At 36.0% G+C, this 17,411-nt stretch overlaps 1 long non-coding RNA gene across 6 annotated transcripts in view; it reads left to right on the forward strand.

The window, feature by feature from the left end:
- LOC122235972 overlaps positions 1–17,411 on the forward strand; it is a 115,385-nt gene that overhangs the window by 75,896 nt on the left and 22,078 nt on the right. For all 6 annotated transcript variants that reach the window (XR_006214146.1, XR_006214145.1, XR_006214144.1 and 3 more), the window contains one exon: positions 124–211. This is a non-coding gene — a long non-coding RNA (uncharacterized LOC122235972). The remainder of the gene's footprint in view (positions 1–123; positions 212–17,411) is intronic.

Here is a 17,411-nt window from a genome sequence, read left to right on the forward strand (position 1 = left end):
ATCTCATTATTAGTTGTTAAGATTAGGTTAACTTTATTAGTACATATAGAAATAAAAAAGCTTAATAGTATCTTAGCTTTAATACTGTGAATGAGACTTTCTTTATGCCTCTTATTATTAAAGGTATATCTGTTGCTTTAGCAGTACCGCTCTCCCAATATGGAACCAATTGTTTAGACTGAAGATGTGAAGGTCTTTGACCATACTGAAGGTACGTGTCAGAATATGGAATATTCCTCCCTTCTCCTTATTTCTCTAAGTACAGATAAAAATCTTGGGTATTATATATAAAAGAAACATAATAAGACTCTGAAAGTAGGGAGAAGACTAGGCACATGGAAACTAAGAAATTAATAACATGGTGGTGAGTTTCCAGAATTTTCTTTTTGCTTCATATATTCTGAATTGGATGCTAGGGAATCTAGCAACCCAGAAATGCCATCGGATATAGAAAAAAGATGTCACAAGAAAAGCATGCTCTCTCTAACCAAAGGACCAGAAAAGAGGCCTAGCAAAACAGGACACTTTTAGACAACAACCACGCAATTCCACTCAAACATCAAAAAACTGACAAACAAAAAATCCTGCAGCCTCACCCCCAACTAATCAGCAAAGGCTAAGAAGGGAGCCTAAACTCTTGGACTATAATAAATTGTCCCAATTCCGCAATCATGGTCGTGTCAGAGAAGGCTGCGTGGCAAGGAGTTGGGAATTTTATTCCAGCCCCAAAGTAGCATCCCCACCCCTCTGTGGTGTCAGTGGAGACCATGTGGGGAGTCTGGACTTACATTCTGACCTGGGAGTCATGGCATACCCAATTCCCTCCTTGCTTAGTGTCAGAAAAGAATGGATAGGGATTAAGGACTTTTGCAAACTCTCAGAATTAATGAAGACTGCTTCCCCTATCCCTGTATCAGTAGAGACAACATGGGAAGCAGTAAAGAAGCACCTCTCCTCCTTCCAGACAGGGTGGTATCATTAGGGGCCAGTGGGAACCTCAACTCCCATCCCTGTTGACTAGTAATAAGGCACCCTCCCCCCTTGAAGTGTCAATGAAGGCCAGATGGTGAACCACTCCCACCCAGCACTAATGATGTAGTGCTACCTTTCTTCTGTCAGGGTGGTGTCAGAGAAAACTTGCTAAAACAGAAGATTTAAATAAGACCTAGATCTTCATAGCACAGTACCCCAAATATCCAGAACACAATAGAAAATTATTTTCATACCAAGAACCAGGAAAATCTCAACTTGAATGAGCAAAGGCAATCATTGCCCAACTGAACAGAATCTCAGGGATATGTGAAACTGCAGCAAAAGGTTGAACACCTTTGTCATAAACAGAGTCCCAGAAGGAGAAAGAAAAAAAAGTGGGACTTAAAATGTACTTAAAGAAATAATGGCCACAAATTTACCAAATTTGGCAAAAGCTATAAATTACAGATTCAAGAAGCATAGAGGAACCTAAAAATAACACCCCCCCCCAAATTCTGTGCCAAGACATACCATAATCATACTTATTAAAACTAAAAAGAAAGAAAAAATATTGAAACCAGCAAGAATACCTACACTTTAGCTATAGGGGGAAAATTTGAATAACAGATTTCTCATCAGAAATCATTGAGCACAGAAGAAAGTGGTACAATTTCCAAGTGCTAACAGAAAAACTATTGTCAACCAGAAACCAATATCCAGTAAAAATATCTTTCAGGAAATAAAGAGAAATCAAGACTTTCGTAGATAAAGTAAAACTAAGAGAATTTGGTGCCATCAGTGGTATCTGGAAAAAAATTGCTAAAGGAAAAAAAACTTTTTTTTCAAGTTTTAAATAGTAGGGTAACAAAAAGAACAAAAATATGGGTAATAAATGTAATACCCTTTCCTTTTCTTCCTAACTTTTCTAAATAATGTTTGATGTTTGAAGCAAACATTGTAACACTGCAATTCTCAGTGCATGTAGTGGAAATGTTTAAGGCAATTTTATCACAATCGGAAAAAAATAAAGGAAGATAAAGTTATCATACTTCACTTTAACTGGTGAAATGTCAATACTAGTAGATGGGTAAATTACTTATATATCATGTAATATATCAAAAACAATCACATATATGTATAAATACATACCTTTTATATTTATATACATATATATTTATCTATACACACAAAGAGATATAATAAAAATCATAGTCTAAAGAAAAGTTCAAATCATCCACAGGAAGGAAGAAAAAAGAAAATAGAGAAGTGAAAAACAGAGGGAGCAAGCAGAAAACAAGAAAATAAAATGTCAGATGTAACCCCTAACAGATTAATAATTACATCAAATGTAAATTGTCTAATTACATCAATTAAAAGACAGAGATTTGCAAAGTGGATTACTACTGATACAAACAACCACTTGGATGGATTTCAAGGGCATTATGTACCTCAACAGAATGCCAGTGAATGCAGCTGTCACAGTGCCTCAACCACCTGTCCCAGGAAACAGCAGCCTTGGCAATGTCATCAGGAGTCTCACAGAAACCATCAACAGCAGTAGCAGTGATGAAGAATGGCACTCAAATGTCCTCCTAAGTGGTGGACACTAACAAGGGGGCAGAAAAAATGACAAAAATGAGTGAACATAACTGAGACCTTCATGGCTTTCCATATAATGACTGGGATGGAGTCAACATTAAGTTAATAAGGCACAGAAAATCTATGATGAGATGATACTTTATATTTTATCAATATTATTTTTCACTTACCTCTATTAACATTTTTACTGCAAAGGAAAATTCAGAAGAAAAATGCTCAGATAAACATGCCCACACTGGAATCTGAAAACATTTTTTTTAATGCAGAAAAATAACACCTCAATTCAGGAGGTGTTAGCTTACAGACCAATGCTATCCATAAACTAACATATATGCTATGAAAAATAAACTGAAAATATTAATGAGCAAGTTGATTAAAATAAGTTGAGCTTTAGTTCAGCACAATAATAAACTTCAGAGAGTTCACTGTAACTTGATGTTTGGTTAGACTCCTGATCCATGTGAAATGATAGTAACGTAAATAAGCTCAAAGAAGCATAATGAATGGTAGGTGAAACATTATAGTTGCCCAATTAAAGAAATTATGAGTCTATAGTTGAAACCCATGAACCTAAGGGTAGATGAATTTTTCCTGACATTTATGAGGGGAAAAAAAAGAAAAGATGAATAGGACTAATATGCTTCAGGCATATATTATAAACTGCAAATCCAGATTCAGAGAATGAAGGGTATTTTCTGGATGCAATGCACTAAATTGACAAACAAATACAATGTTGTAGAGATTCAAAACTAGCTGGAAGATTCTTTTTAGAAAACAATTCAGAACATTTAAAAAATCATTTCCTCGTCTTGCTGAAAATTATAACTACTATGAATTACATTTTAGTGAGGAATGAAGGCAACAGACAGGTAAACAAATTTAAAAAAAAAACTATAGTTAATGATAAGTGTCTCTGAAGAGAATAAAGGCATGGTGATGCAAAAAAAAAAGATATAGCTGCCATCAGTCACTGACAAAAGATGATATAATCTTTTGCTTCCAACTTCTGTGTCAAATAAAATCATTTTTCATAACAAAAAGAACAAAATATTTTGATAGAAGGAATTTATGTCTAAGATTGGTAAGATGATTTTTAAAAATGCAGTTTGATTCTCTTTTAAACCTCCAAAACATATTATAAATGGAATGGGATATATTGTATACCACATAAGTATGTTGTCATCAGGGTAGACTGATGATCAGTTAAACATAATATGATGTAATCTGATATCAATAAACATAAAAATTTTCACTACCTGCCAAAAAACACAACTGTAAAAGTACAAAATAGGGAAACTATGCTGCTTTTTATATCCAATTTCATCACTAGACAAGGTCATCATAATATTTTGAGTGATGAAAGGCTAAGAGCAAAGATGAAAATAGCAACTGTTATGTTGCATCATGGAGAATGGGGTGATGTGGACCTTGATAAGAAGCCAAAATGTTGTCAATGATGAAGCAGAGATTGGTTAGGTCAGATACTGTGGTTACTTAAAAATACATAGCAAACTGAAGCATGGATACACCAGAATCAGAATCGCTAGGAAAATCAATGATCAAACTACAAGAAGACAAAACAGAAGACCCTAAGCAGGCGTGCAAATAAATAATCCAGACACACAGTTATGGACAGCATTTCTGTTATGTAAACACCTTCCTTAAGGACACATAGATTTACCCCTGTACCTAAAATTTAATATGACATCAGGTAGATTAGCATGAACGGAATCAAATGTTTATTCTGGAGTAGAGAACCCTCAGCGAAAACAAGGTAGCTGTGTTCAAATACGTGCTGATTTGTCATATGTAATCTCAAAGAGAGGATCTAAGACTAGTGGTTGATCTAAAAGAGATACATATCTTAAATATAAAAATAAACCCTTTGAGAGTTTCCTTTCAAAAGTTGAATAAGTTAGATCAGTACATATGAGTTGAAAGTATAGATTGTAATAAAAACCTTATTGGTAAAAACTCAAATCCTGAATAAAGTGATCAATCACTTCAAGTAGATGACTAAGACTTTTTTGACCCAAAGATCCATAATTTTAGTCATTAAGTGTCAAAGTGACTAGTTTGATTTTTTTTTATTTCATGTCCTTAACTCAGCATTTGAAGAAGTATAGAGTGAGAGACTAAAAAGAAAGTACGTGAAAGTCAAAAGTAATTCCAAGAAAAATCACTTCTTTTTATCTTATCCATCATTATCACTATTATAATCATGTGATTCTCCTTACAATTCTTCAATGATTCTTGACTTCTCATTCAGCGTAAGTTCTCAGCCTGGTGTTCCAATGTTTCTAATAAGTATCTACAACAACTCTCCAATCCAAGCTTTTAATTCAATTCAAATTCATTCTGATCTTTCAAAACTTATTTCCCTTCTGTGTCCTCTATTTCTAATTTGTTCCCATTAAAATACATAGCAAAATACCAGTCAGAGAGCAGATTCTTAGCAAATAATTTTTGAGTTGTCAATAGCTGACTATATAGCTTATGGCTCCTTATAAGCTTCATTTTTTTTCCTCCAGCTTTAAGAATCCCTAAATAAATATCTACTTAGTTGTGTCATCACTAATGAAGTTATAATGTACTTTTCTAACAGTTGAAGATTGTTAGAAGATTGAAACCTGATGATTCAAGTTTCAATCACAAAAACCAATATTTAGTGAATATCTTAATACCAGAGATACAACAGCACAGGCTCTAAAGGAATGCATAATCAAAGACGGGAGAAAAGAAAACAGAATTTGAAGTGCCTCAACATAAGAAGGTGAACGTGCACTGGGGGAGTGCTTAACAGCACTTAAGCACTGTGATTAACAGCAGTGCTTAATCACATTGTTGTGAGAACCAGTCGAGAACTTGTAACAGGAAATATACCTAAGTTGGTTTGAAGCAAATCTAAGTAAAAATATGTTAACAGGGCAATGAAGTATGGTAAGAGTCTGGAAGTAAATGAAACTGTACATACAAAGAGCCAGAAGAAAGAAGAAGAGGCATGCTCAGTGATTTGAAAAGTTTTCAGTATATAGGGGAGAAATGAGAGAGAAAACTGAAAAGGTAAAAAGGAGATCATGTAAGATCTTTGATGCCACACTTAAAAGTTTTTTCTTCTGTAAGTAATAACCCACAAGATAGTATTAATGTAAGAAGAAATGTTTGAGCCATAGAACAACATGCTGTCTTGGTGTCTTGCTACGAGAGATCTGTGCTTTTAGATCTTTAATATTTTAGTTTAGCTTCTCATATCATGGTGTCACTAGCACTACGCCAATACAGGTAAAACTTCACCCAGTGACCAACGTGGCTGCGAATAAGGCCATGTGGCAACACAACTCAGACCATGTTCCTAGGGGTAACTGATAGCTCTTCCTAAGAGAAATAGGTTAATGAAAGGAAAAATGCATGGATCCATCCTAGATAAAAAGGTATTAATATACATCTGGTCCCCAAAACAGAAAGAGTGTTGTTCTTAAGCTATTTGTACATCATTAGTTGAAATCCATGAAGCATTTCCCCATAGAAACATTGTGGCAAATGGTTAGATCTACTTCTTATCTTTCAGCCAACAGGAGCCAGGAACTCTGACTTCCCTGACACAGAGTGAGGCTTCATCAATAAAGACAGATAATAAGATAGATGGAGGATATGGAGATAGTAGGGTAAGAAACAGAAGGCAGAAGACAGAACAAGTATTCCAGGGAGATATATCTGAAAGCATCCAGAATGTGCTTCTTGTGTAATTATCTGGAAAACCTCTCTTTCCATCCTGCTCCCATCTTTGGCTTCTGATCAACCATACTTTCCCATCCAAGCCAATGCAGTAACTGAACCAGTCATCTAGCTTTGTGTGCATCTGAGTGTAGGGGTGTGTGTGTGTGTGTGTGTGTGTGTGTGTGTGTGTGTGTGTGTGATTTTCTAAGGGTATTGCTATTGTTATCATTCTGCTGTCAGAGAATGAGATAAGGCTAATTCAATAGGCTAAGTCACAGAACATCAACCCTATTCTGTTCCAAGGGTTTTAACCTAAGAAGGAAGTGATGCAAGACATGAATCCTAGGGATGTAAGCAGGGAAATGGTGTGAGGGACATAATTTTGTCATAACTAATCTCCCCCCAATTCCCTGGCCTGAGTCCTCACCTTGTGGTGAAGTGAGAAATTAGAACTATACTTCTATGAAGGGCAGAATTAGAGAATTGTGCAAACACAGATAGCTAAATAATTAAAAGCAGATTTAACAAAATAGATACATAGATCAATGGAACAGAATAGAAAACCCAGAAATGGACCCACAACTATATGGTCAACTCATCTTCAACAAAGCAGGTAAGAATATCCAATGGAAAAAAGTCTCTTCAACAAATGGGGCTGGGAAAACTGGACAGCAACATGCAGAAGAACGAAACTAGACCACTTTCCTACAATACACAAAAATAAACTCAAACTGGATTAAAGACCTAAATGTGAGATTGGAGGGGCCCCTGGGTGGCTCAATTGAGTTTTTGACTTTTGATTTCAGCTCAGGTCATGACCTCACAATTCATGAGTTTGAGCCCTGTATCAGGCTCCATGATAACACTGTGGAGCCTACTTGGGATTCTTTCTCCCTTTCTCACAGACCCTACTCCACTCATTTGTGAGCTTTCTCACTCTCCCAAAAATAAATAAATAAACTTTAAATGTGAGACAGGAAACCACCAAAATCCTAGAAGAGAACACAGGCAGAAAGCTCTTTGACTTTGGCCATAACAACTTCTTACTAAACACATCTCCAGAGTCAAGAGAAACAAAAGCAAAAATGAACTATTGGGGCCTCATCAAGATAAAAAGTTTCTGCACAGCAAAAGAAACAATTAATAAAATCAAAAGGCAGCCTACAGAAATGGAGAAGATATTTGCAAATGGAATATCTGGTAAAGTGTTAGTATCCAAAATCTACAAAGAACTTATCAAATTCAACACCCAAAAAATAAATAACCCAATTAAAAAATGGGCAGAAGACATGAACATTTTTCCAAAGAAGACATCCAGATGACAAACAGACAAATGAAAAGATGCTCAACATCACTTATCATCAGGGAAATACAAATCAAAACCACAATACGATACCACTTCACACCTGTCAGAATATCTAAAATTAGCAACATAGGAGACAATAGATATTGATGAGGATGTGGAGAAAGGGGAATCCTCCTATACTGTTGGCGGGAATACAAACTTGTGCAGCTACTCTGGAAAACTGTATGGAGGTTCCTCAAAAAGTTAAAAATAGAACTACCCTACGACTCAGCAACTGCACTACTAGGTATTCACCCAAAAGATACAAAAATACTCACTTGAAGGGGCACATTCACTCTGATATTTATAGCAGCATTATCGACAATAGCCAAACTATGCAAAGAGCCCAAATGTCCATCAACTGACGAAGGGATAAAGAAGATAAGAAGGAATAAGAAGGAATATTATTCAGCCATCAAAAAGAATGAAATCTTGCCATTTGCAATGACGTGGATAGAGCTAGAGTATAGTATGCTAAGCAAAATAAGTCAGTCAGAGAAAGACAAATAACATATGATTTCACTGATATGTGGAATTTAAGAGACAGAACAGATGAACATACAGGAAAGGGAAAAAAAGAGAGAGAGATGGAAGCAAACCATAAGAGACTCTTAAGCATAGAGAACAAACTGAGGGTTGCTGGAGGGGAGGTGGGTGGGGGACAGGCTAAATTCTTGGTGGGTATTAAGGAGGGTAGTTGTGATGAGCAATGGGTGTTATATGCAAGTGATAAAGCATTGCATATATGCCTGAAAACAATTTTACCATATGCGTTAGGTAGCTAGAATTTAAATAAAAACTTGAAAAAAACAGCTGTAAATATTTAATATTTTGTTTACTTTAAAGAATTATTTTAAATATATTTAATTTTAAAATCATTCTGTTTTAAAGACAAGTACAATATAAAGACAAAAGTCAAGATTAAAAAACTAATTCATGGTTTATAATAATGTTCAAGTTATTTTCCTTGCATAATTAGACCTTATATATTTATAGTTTTGGTTAACTCTTACTAACTGGAATTTAAGCTCTTATTTTTGGCTACAACTTCCTCAATAAAAATGCCTTTTTAGTGGGGGAAAGTATCTTCCTGTCTGACAAATGCATAATGCATAAAATATTAAAGATCTTAAAATAGCAAAGTGATATGATCCCTGAGAGAGGACATCTTTATGCACATAGTAACTCCCTCATCAAAACAGATATGTTCTGTCATCTCTGAAATCTAAGCTGGGATTTGGTCTCCTTGACCTTAACCAACCTGCACAATAAACCAACAATTATTTCAGTAGTGTTTCCAGTAGCTACAACATTTGACATGCAGGAAATCAAATCCCAGCTCCAATTAATAAAATGTAACTTTAATATTGAACTATTAAACAAATTTTCTAAAAACCCCATTGAATCCAATGAAAAAGAAATTTTCTTAATCAAAACATCATTAGTGTGAATTAACTAATTCTAGCCAAGGGAGCATAAGCTCTTTAAAAACACAGTTTTTAAATATTATGGTAAAACATTGATTTAAAAGATATATATTATTAATCACAAATATCAGCTGTTAAGGTGGTGTTAAGGGAAGCTAAATGCTTGAAACTACAAATTCACACCATTTAGAATCTGGCACAGTAAAATTAAATGTTTAAGAAGCAAGTTGATATCCTTGAAAATTTGGGATAGAAGTGAATAAGATGTTAATAATTTTATCTTTTAACACCTCTCTTATGACAATTAGGTTCTTCTTTTCTGTTTTGTAATAATGTATGTGTTTAATTTTTTCTGGAAAAAAAAGGGATTGAGAACGGGAAAAACACGCATGCATTCAGCTCAATGTATGACAAACAATTTTGTGACAATTCAATCTTATGCCACTCTTCAAAGATGGGTAATAGTCAAGAACCATTATCCCTGGTGTCTATTTTGTTGTACTCTATACACTGTGTCTTGTCTATGATAAATTGCTACAGGTCTTTAGAGATTTTAACTATTTGGTTTTGACTTCCACATCACATTTCTTGATTTAAAGGCTTTACCAGGTATACGGCAAGCCAAGTTTCCCACTGCAGTGCTATGGCCCAAATTACTACTCAGTTGCCATAATTGATAGTTGCATTCCTATTCTCTGAAGACAGTATCGTATTCTCCTTGTCTTGGTGGTATTGAATAAGTATGTTTATCACCACTTGATTAAATAGTTCAGTACTCCTGGGATTTCTACTCCCATATTTTCTATGATATGGGCATATCAAGAGCTGAATCGCTCTATTTGATAAAAAAGAGATCACCTCTGGCAGTAGAAATCAAAGCTACCATTCAGCAAAATGACATATTAAATATACTTCCTGGAAAGATTTTTCACATGTTGGAAGAATAAAATCAGATCCAGTAGTTAGGATTCTGCCAATATTTACAATCTACTTATTCCTTTGCAATGCCTGATACCCACAAATGAAGAAATCCCTCTTTATGAGGTGCTTGCCTAATCTATAAATAATATTCACTTAGCAGAAAATAATTTGTGCATGCTGTAAATGTGGCAGGTAGAATGAAATTAATTTGGGAAGACTGACAATAATAGAGCACTTCTATAATACTTGAACTGAGGAAGAGACATTAGATTAATATTTATTTAGTTCTAACTATGTGCCAAGCATTTTCACATACAATATTTCATGAAAACTTCTCATCTGCCCTAGGAAAATTGTATTTAATCCTATTTTTAGGAACTAAACCCCACAGAATGCAAGTAATTTCCCTAAGATCACAACTGCTAATAAGTGGCAGAGCTGGGATATGAATAAACTCTACCTAAACTTAAAGTCCTATCATCTTTCCTCTGTACCAATAAGGAAAACTCTGTCTCTACTGGCTTTGCAACATTGAGCGCAATGCATAGTGCTCCACAGAGGAAATAATGGCTGGATCCACAAAATAGACTATAGTATTACAAGGCTTATTGTAACAGGGTTTTTAACTTTTAAAGTCTATAAATCTCCCAGTTTGAGGCTAGATGCATAGACTATCTCTATGGTCTCACAGGGAAAGTGACAAAGGATCCTTCCAGGGAGATTTCCACTTGTCCTTTTAGGCAGAGATCTGCCAACTATGTCAAGTGAGTCTAGAAAATACAGAATTGCCTAAAATCGGCTTTCCTGAAATATACTCCTTTGATAGGGTTAAAATCAAAATCAAAGTACCTGCATTTTATCTTGAAATAGTTATAAATGCCTTCAAGAAATGGAAAGGAACCACTGCAGTCTTCACATTTAGTGCTATTTGAAATTTTTCCCCGGCAATCCTGTGTTCGAGCGTACAACACAGCATATTCAAAATAGTTGTGGGAGAACAGCTGTACTGATCAGACACAGATTTTAAAAGTGGATGAAATAGCAGTATTGTGTCATCAAATCTTCCAGCCCCAGGAGCAAGTGATAAGACATGTTCTTTTTTTTCTTTCCCTTTGCAGGTGCAATCATTTACAACTAAATGGAAGGAATGTCTCTCACACAAGCAATTAATACACACTAGAATTTTCCCAGTAACCAGATGGCATGCATTTCATACCAAGCTTTTTGAAATAAGAACTAAAATCATCTGCCAATAAGTTGCATGGAAGTTTTCCACAGTCTCCTTAGGTGACCTCCTTTAAGATTTTGAATTTTTTGAGGTCAGAAAGCTTATAAATATTCATTTCTTGGTGACTCACTTTCAGGGCTGTGGTGGAGTAATTATAGAATAATTCTAGTTAGCCATCATTGAAAACATTCTGACTTTAGCTCATGTTAGGTTATGCTTTTTTTTTTTTTACTTTCTGCTTGTTTTCAATATAGTTCTTACTCAGAGTGCCACATAAAGAAATGTAGATAAATCTAAAAGGCTATGGACAATGTTATTCTCTTTGACTAGAGACATTATTGCTTTGAGTCCAAAACTTTAGAGAATGTATGAGAGTATTGAAATTCAAAATTTTTCAATATACGTAAGCATTATTTTGGTCTAAATAGCATCTGTTGCCTTCTCATCTGCAACTGATGCTCTAATTTTCTTTTGGATGATATCCCTACCTTCTTTCTACCAGTCCCTTATTGAAGGGAGGATATGTGATCTGGATCTGCCTGGAGGGGTACACCACAGGATTCATTCAGAATGGTCACATGTCCCAAGTCAGGCAATCAGAGCCATAAAACACATCTGTGGGATTTTTGTTGGAACAGGAAGAAATATCTTTTTCTTTAGACTTAAAACTTATAGAAGAATATAAACATAGAGATGCTGGTGGACATCTTGTTACCATATAAGGGAGCTTATTTAGGAATAAAGCCAGAAAAGTAGAAAGATCTCAGAAATGGAGTAAGAAAGAGGGAGAGAGAGATGGAGATGGAAACAGAGACAGAGACAGAGACAGACAGACAGATAGGGAGGGAGGGAAAGGGAGGAGGGAGGGAGGGAAAGGGGGGAGGGAGAGAGGTTAACAAGAACCCTAGATGCTGCTGGAACCTAATTCTATATATGTTATATATATTTTATATATATACATATATAAATATACATGTGCATGTATATGTATATGTGTGCGTGTGTGTGTGTGTGTGTGTGTGTGTGTGTATATATATATATATATATATATATATATATATATATATATATATAGCAAATAACATTTGTGCTCTCTCTGACTCTGGAAAAACAATAGTGTGCTCCCAGGCATTGATTATACTATTCTATGGGATCGTTCTCCTCAGATTTGGAATAAATTCATTTCCTTAGAAATATGCATCAAAATTCTCATTCTATCTAAATTAACCAAGATACGGATTGTTTGCTTGTCCAGTCTAATATTAAGAGATGGTCTAGTGAAGATGAGTGTGGCCCTGGAGGAAAATTCTCTTACTCATGAATTATTCTTTATCTTTGCAACATTTATACACATGGATAGTGGTATCATAAACTGCAGGATGGTTGTTGTTTTCTATACATGAAGGAAACCACATAACTTTAAAATACCATTTTTTTCCTAAGGACAAAAAAGGGAGTAAAACCCTATTTCAGATGCCATCTCGACTTACGATTTCCTTTGTCATTTTGGGCTCAGCTTTCAGCTTCATTTGTTCAGCATGGTACTGACTGGATTTATGAGGCATAACTGGACCATTCTAGTCTATTTCCCACAGTAAATGTTTCAGGCTTTCCCTCCCTTTTCTCTCCGGCATTTCTTTCTCTCTATGTCTCACTCTCAAAATTATCAGACTCTCAGAGGATCTGTCCATTCTCAAGTTGTTCCTTTTTCCATGTTCTTTATCATGTTCCTTTCCACCTCTCTAAAACTTTGCTCTGTCACTTCTACATGTGTTTTAGATTTACAGTCTTTCCCATTTCAATCAACTGGCTCTTTCTCTTTTTCCTTCAAGTATAAAAAAATATATATCAAACTTGCCTTGGGAAAAGAAAAATCCCCTGTATTATCACCCCATTCAGGTCCCATACTGTGGCGAGTCATTAGTATAATCTGCCTGCCCAGGTCTGGTTTGGGTTTCCTAATGGGAGTCTTATGATTAGGTGGACCTGTGTGACTAGATCTGGCCAAAGAGTTGTGAGTAGAAGGGACATATGTCACTTCTAAGCCAAAATACATAATCGTCAATGCAAGGCTGTCCAGAGCTCCCTTTCTATGTGCTGATACGTGTCAGTACTTAAAATAATGGATGTTCCATCAACTTGAGACCCAAAGCAAGAAGATGTGGAATATAACATCAGCCAAAGGACGTGCAGTGAGTGAAAACTTGTGTTAATCCATTAAGCTCTGTGGTTACTGTGGTTTAAATTGGCTTATTCTGATTGATACACTTACTATTCTGTTTCTTTGTCAGCTTATTTATTTAACTTCTAATCTCCTAAACAGAAGGTTTTTTTTACATGTTTCCACTATTTTCTGAATGTCCCATCATTTCTAAAGGTAAATGTGGCTTCCAAAATAATGAAGGTGACAAACTCTTGCAGCCCTAGTCTGTTGCTCTGCCTTTATTCTGTGATATTTGACTTTCTGCTGCATCTCATACCACAGATCATGACTTCCATCTTGAAATTCCCACAGCTTCCATTGCCCTCAATTTGTCTGCCTCTCCTATTTCCTCTCAGATTCCCATTTCCTACATCGATTCTTCTTCCTTTGTCCAGCATTCAGTCCTGACAGGTTAGTGTCATGAAAAAGACAAGACTCTGGAATGAAACGAACTGGGTTTAAATTTCATCTTCACCACTTATTAGTTATGAGACCCTGAGAAGGTCACTTAACCTCTTTAAGTCTCAATTTCCGTTTCAGGAAATAGGGATGATAATTGCTAACTAACAGCATTGGCATAAGGATTAGCAATACGATGAATGTAAAACACCCAGTTCATAGTAGGGACTAAACGATGAGGATGCTGATTTTTATGTAATTCAAGTGTCTCTACTCTCTGCAATTTCAGAGTGTGACATTTTTCTTTAAACATGGTGGCTGCAGTACAGAATCCTAGAGGGCACCACTCACATTATGTTTAAATATTGGTTCTCTCTAAAGGACAAGTCCAATGTGAATGTTGCCCCTGTTACTTTCCCTTTCTCATATAGTTTCTCAGAATTCTTGCTACATCAATGTTGAATATGTTCATAATCTGTGATGGCTGTTACTTTGATGGTCTGAACAACTATGGCCACAGAATCCTGCAGACCCTTCTTCACCATCTCATAACTGGCTACTTTAGACTGATGTTGCTTGGCTTATACTTGTATCATTCTCCCAAGTACAGCTAAGGCATGCTGAAATGTTTAATTCACTCCTCCAGAAGTTCAGATGACTAAAGTACATCACAAAGAGTAATGATGGAATTGGCTCTAAGAAGAGACTAGACTTAGGGCCCATTGTTCCAAACCTAGCGCTTGGGAGGCTTTCACATAGCTCAGCATCTAATAATGGGAAAGCCCCAGCTTGGAATCTGGAACCAACTCTCTTAGGACCCAGAGAGAAAAAAAAATTCTCAATCCCATGTCAAGGCCTCTTTCCCGTAGGAGGATGATTAGCAGAGGACAACAGAATTGATTAGGGTGCAGTATCAGATGGGATGGGTTTGAATCCCAGATCTATCACCTATTAATTGTGACTTGGGGAAGTCACTGTAACTTCCTATACCTCAGATTCTTCATAATGAAAATAAGGATGATAATATTATATATACCATAGAGTTTTATGGAGATTGAATAAGAATGCACATGAAATACTTAGTATATTGACTGCTTATTATAAGTACTCCCTCCATATCAGGTATTATTATAATTATTAATCAAAATATAGCACTTGCAGAGTGCCTATTCTGTGGCAGGGTAGGGTTAAGAACTTTACATATGTTGGACACTATGAGGTAAATATCATTATTTATTTATATCAGAGAAAAAGTTAAGTGGTTTTTACAAGGTCAGAGTTGAGGCCGAGAAACAAAGCCATCTATTTAGGTTCTCCCCGTTGTCCTGAGAATCAATCACAAAGCCCAGGAGTCCATCCCAAATTTACAGTGTACTGGGGGCACAAACAAATCATCTAGAAGTTTCCAGCACTGCTTGTCCAGCCTCTTGCTACCAGAATAAGAAGATACACCTTTCACCTTTCTAGGCGGTCTGTAAGCCTGATTTCCTGTTCAGGACACACACACAAACACACACACACACACACACACACACACACACACACACCTCTTCCCAAACTGCAATTTTTAGGAATATGGAAATATAAGTTCACAGTTAAGAAGTGTATCACTGCTAAACAATCCAATATATGTTACCAAGCAGAGGACTCAGTAAATCAAGTCTATAGGAAGCATTCCAAAACCATTATGTACTTAACTTATAGCCATTTGACTAAAACACTCTTCCAGAAAGGAAAAAAAAATCAACATCTACCCTAAAATGTAGAAACTTCCCGCACCCTCTAAAATGGAAATGTTTTAAATATTTTCATATCCAGTCTCCACTAATGTATTTCTCCCACTTACTTGAAAGTATAATCCACACTTTTAACATCAAGTATTACTACCATATTGCTAACTCCTGAAGGAAAACAAACTTGTCTAAGTCCTTCAGCCAAGTTCTAGTTCCATACACCTTTTCTAGGGCATCTCCACTTGGATGCCCAGCTATCAACTAAGAATCACAGGTAAAGGGGAGAAAAGTATCACAAACTGATTCAAAGTGTGGCTTTAGAATCATCCAGCCTGGTTTGAATCCAAGTCTTATCATATATAGCTCTGTGACTGTGGGCAGCTTATGAAACCTCAAGACTGTTTCCTCAGCTGTAAAACGGGACTAGTAATAGACACTATATTATAGGTATGTGAGATAGAGATAATATAAGTTAAGAATAGCAGGATGAGTGCCATGTTTGTACTTCTGTAATAAATATTTTTCTATTGTTTTGTCCATTACTATCATTATGCACAAATTAAATTTATCTCTCCTTATTATTCACATGTAAATTTCTATTCAACACAATTGTATCTGTTCCTCAGGATCAAAATCTTAGAGCTTTCTTTAACTTATTTTCTCTTGTTTGTATGTTACTTAAGTTCTTCATAGAATGATATGACAAAACTAATGAATAAATTGAATCATATGAAAAAATGAAAAAAATATATGATCACCAAGTGCTAATTTCTTTTAAAAAATTACCTCACTCTCATTTCTGCCTTCAAGATCCCAGTTTGGACTTGTACCTTCCAATGCATAATTACTCTATGAAGCCCCCAAACTGAACACTCAGCCTCTAGGCTTTTGCCCTACAATTCATTGTCTAATCAAGTTTTCTAAGACATGGTTTTCATTGCCCTATAAAGGCTCTTAGTTTTCCTACCTGACTTTAGTCCAAACTGCTCATTTTAGCATTGAAAGACCACCATCAGCAGGACTTCCCCCAATCTGATCTCTAACTTCTCCCAGCATTGACCTGTTCCTGAACCTGGGGTCCTCACCCCTAACCCATGCCAAATACATTAGACATCATCCTGCCTCTGTCTTAGCCACCTGGAATCCTTTAAGCCTTTGAAAACATAAATCTAATTATGCCACTCCTCTTTACTTTATCCTGCAATATCTCTTGCCTTTAGAATAAAATACAATTTCTTTATCAGCATGTTTATATAGAGTCAACCATGTTTCAAGCATTGTGCTTAGCAATGGTGAACAGGATTCAGTTCTGGCTCCTAAGGTCCTCACAGTCTTACAACAAGATGTAAAAATGTCCTGTGCATTTGGTCCCTGCCTAACTCTGGCACACTTGCCACTCTTTGCTTGAATCTCATTTTTCAGCCTTAATTAATTGCCAGCAGTTTTCCACATGGGTCCTGCTCCCTCACTTTCCCAGATCTCCCAATATCCACCCCCACCCTTGTCTAGTTTGGTATTCCTCTTCTGCATTCCTATAGCACTCACTTTTTAATGGGTTCTTCCACAGTATTACAATACCATATGGAAGGTCTTCCTAACCAGACAGTCAACAGGAACTGTGCTAGTTAACTCCTGTGGTAGCTAGTACGTATCATTACGTGATGGCATGTTGCTCTATTCTGATTATTGATGTTTATGGAATGACAGCCTGATTCTCTCCAGCAAGAGAAAGGTCGATGTGTTTGAAAATTATTATGAGCTATCCCTTCACTGGCTTCCTTTCTTAAAGAAATTTACCTTCCCTTGTAGGCCCCTCACTGCTCTTCCCACAGAGCTTGTATTCCTACCCCTGAGTGTTCTTTATTAC

This window comes from Panthera tigris, chromosome F3, assembly GCF_018350195.1.
Source record: "Panthera tigris isolate Pti1 chromosome F3, P.tigris_Pti1_mat1.1, whole genome shotgun sequence".
NCBI lineage: Eukaryota > Metazoa > Chordata > Mammalia > Carnivora > Felidae > Panthera > Panthera tigris.